We start from the raw sequence: 3,792 nt of genomic DNA, 5'->3' as shown, positions 1-3,792 counted from the left end.
TTAAAGGGGGGGGGGGGAGGCATAAAAAGCAATCATGGATACCAGAGACAATGGGAGGAGGGTGGGATATGACAGAGGGTTAGGGATAGGGAATCAAAGATGGCCAAAAACAAAAGCAAAATATACAAGACATAAGAAATGCAAAATTGTTTGTTGATAATATGTATGTTGATGTGCTTGACCGAGCCAACAGACAGTGTATTTTGAATGGGAAATTCATCTTGTATACTGTAATGATGTATAGCATATTAATGTTAAAAAAAGAAAACTTCATTAATAAAAAAAGGAATAAAAGTTATTTGGACAAACAAAATTGGAGGTAGTAACTACACTTTTGAGCACCAATTTTGACTGGATGATTTTTGTTTCCACTGTGGAAATGTTTGTAAATAAATATAGGAAATAAAATCTCTCTGCATTCTTTCTGGACCTTAAATGAGAGAGGAAAAGTCTCTTGAGCCATTTGTTTCTTTTGCTGGTTATAGTTGCTAATTCTAAAGTTGCTTCAGACTGCCTCATGAGGAAGTTAATCTACAATAAAACAATATTTCCTCTTGGCTGTCTATTTTCTGAAGTAGATGATTCATCATTTCCTGGGCTGTTAAACAAAGCGAGGTTAAGGTTAGACTCTTGGGAATCAGCTAACAAAGCGAGGTTAATGTTAGACTCTTGGAATTAGCTAGTTTTTAATCTTATAAGGGTGCAGAAAGAAAACTAATAAGAAAACCTCCTAACATCATTTTGTGACTGTAAACAATTATTTATTAGCAAACAATTGATCCTAGAAGGGCAAATTGTTTGAGTCAGTAATGAGCTGAGAAAAGACAGAGCATATCTGTGTATTTGGAAAAATAATTGTAACGTAATTGCAGTACATTTAGACAGGCATCTATTTGGACCTGTTTCTATCTCTAAATGAATTTTTGGAAACATTAATGAGGTTTACTTATTTCTCTGACGTTTATATAGTTCTATGTCCATTTCAGTTGCCCAGCCATTGGTGATTAAGGTTAAAAAGAAAAGAGTTACAGTAAGAATCAGATTCACTTCATTGTAAGGCTCTAAAGCAGAACACAAACTTGGCCTATTCTAGGTAGTTCCAAGTAGTTTTTTTGTTGTCAAGCTTTATGTTCAATTTCTATTATTTGTAAGTAAATGTTTCTGCATAGAACTTTTTTGAAAATTTGTTTTATCCATGACGTGTATTTTAAAAATTTCTTTGATACAGAGAAGGTCCTTATTTTTAAATATTTCAGTGAAAACTGTGTAAGTCTCTACCCATCTTTTGAAATATATTTTCTTCATTGCAGGTCCATCTAATCATCTTGTGAAAGTCATTTCTCTAGGGAAAGCGTTGTTTGCTTCCTACAAATACAGGCTTATACCCTAAGGGATATGTTATAATCATTGTAGACATGTTACTGAGTATGTGAATTTCTCTGTTTTGTTTTAAAAAGAACTTGTCTGTGTACCCTTTACTATTTTGCTTAGGATGCTGAGTTTTTGTCTCCTTGTGTAGTACTCTGAAGAATTCCCACCCTCATTTAAAGCAAGCCCAGTGGCTGTTTATGAGCAGTTTGAGTTCTTTTGTAATGTAATCTAAATCTGTTATTTTTGTGCCATCTAATAAATTAGAGATTCAGAACTTTTTTGAAAAAAAAAAAGAGAAAGAAATAGACTATCTAAAATTACTTAGTTTTTTAAAATACTTTTTTAAAGAACAAAGGTAAGGTATTATTTGTTTTGCATCATGAAATAGGTTTTAAGCAGTATAAAGAAGAGGCAAGAATGACCCCAGGACCAACCAAAGCCTGTGCACTCTGCTGCATTCTTCATGTCCAGCATTGGCTTTCTGCCATTGTCCCCACCATGCCCAAGAGAAAGACTGAAATGGCTGCTAAACAAGATAAAATCAAGGTGAAAAGATTAAAACACAGAAAAGATCTACAAGATTGTCTGCAAAACCTCCTCCTCTAAAGCCAGATCCCAAGCCTAAAAAGGCACCTGAAAAAAAAAAAAAGAAAAAAAGAAAGAAAGAAGCTATCCAAAGGAAAAAAAAAAGAGGGAAAGTTGATGCTGCCAAAATAGGAATAATCATGCAGAAAATGGAGATGCCAAAACAAAACAGGCACAGAAAGCTAAAGGTGCTAGAGATACCAAGTGAAATATTTGCATATTTTGATAATTTTGTACTTCTGGTGACTGTACAGTTTGAAATATTATTATTATCAAGTTTTATAAAAGGTATAATTTTGTTTTACCTTTTTTTAAAGGTATGTTGTTAGCACACAATGCTTCATTGTCATTTTGGGAGGAAGCGACATTTGTTGCTAATAAATGTCTCTAAAGCTGGATTGATTTGGGTCATCTTTTCCTTCTCATTTTGAGAGACTTCTTGGCTCCCAGGAGGAGGGATTCCCTGTCGTTCACACACATTGTCACCTTGGCACCTTGGCATAGATGCCTTGTGATGTGGAAAACTTAAAATTTGTTTTTATGTCCTCTCCCTCTCCATGTTCAGCATAGACTTGACTTCCTTAAAACAGAGACCTGCTGGGATGTGACCACAAAAAAAAAAAAGAAAGAAAGAAAGAAAGAAAGAAGAAAGAAAGAAAGAAAGAAAGAAAGAAAAATTATTAGTAGTAAGTCAGTCTGGACTTTCCAATGACATGGAGATGTCATCTTTCAAAAGAGAAGCATTTTATATATTGTTCATTTTCTATACTGTTGGCTAATCAGGTTGATAATTCTGCCATTTTTAGTTTCCAAAAATTAGAGTGTGCTTGTGAAAAGTTGATAGACAACATGCTAAACATGAAATGTCAACTCTCACTCTGAGCTTTCCATGTTCATCAAATGTAGACTTCATTGGGTTTTATACTGACTTTCTGATTTTGGTAGCTCATTGAAAAAGGGAGTTTGAAGATTGTTATATACTGTTAATGATTGTCTGCCCATTTCCTATCTGAAATGCCATGCTTGTTTATAAAACACATCTTTAATAATACTGGATTCAGTATGGCTTAGAGAAAAATATTTGGGTTTTAGTTATCCTGACCATTATAGTTTTGATATTTATATTATTTCATACCAGTTCATAGATGAACATGGAACTTATAATATTATTCTTCCTCATTTTAAAAATAAATATCTCAACCTCATGCAATTTTGTATCAATTACAAATTGTTCTGAATATGATCGAAGGCTTGGGAACCCAATTTTATCCTCAGTGATGCTTTAGACTCACAAATTGACTGGTCTGGATTTAGGAAAAGTTTAAAATTTTCAAAATTTACTACAGACCAAAATTAATATTACCCAAATATAAAATAATACAATCTTAAATATCATCATCCAATCTTAAATAGCCACCCATTATCCTACAGAATATAATAGAAGAAATTTTTAACCAATAGAACAGAATATACTCAAATGGAAAGTCCTCAATCAATACTATAGGAATTCAGTTGTTCTATATTTTACATCTGTAGAGTTGAACAAAACTGAAGTTGTATATAAATATGAGGGACAAATATTCCTGCCTGAACAGTAGTGCTGTTTTCTCCAAAAGGCCTGAAATATATCATTTATAAAAAAAATAAGCCTACCCTGGCAGTTGTCCTTCTCTGGCAGTTGCCCACCCACATGCCTTACAGGCATGGGAGTGTATTTCCTTTCTATTAAAAATCTTTACATTTCTATTAAAACTTTTCTTTACCTACATTAGCTGCGTTTGTGGTTTTTCATTCTGTGTCTCAGAACAGGTCTCTTAGATATCTGGACCTAAAGAA

The sequence above is a fragment of the Tupaia chinensis genome, unplaced genomic scaffold (assembly GCF_000334495.1).
Source record: "Tupaia chinensis unplaced genomic scaffold, TupChi_1.0 Scaffold140338_1, whole genome shotgun sequence".
Classification (NCBI taxonomy): domain Eukaryota; kingdom Metazoa; phylum Chordata; class Mammalia; order Scandentia; family Tupaiidae; genus Tupaia; species Tupaia belangeri.
The sequence above is the reverse complement of the archived record's forward strand: the minus strand, read 5'-3'. Positions refer to the sequence as shown.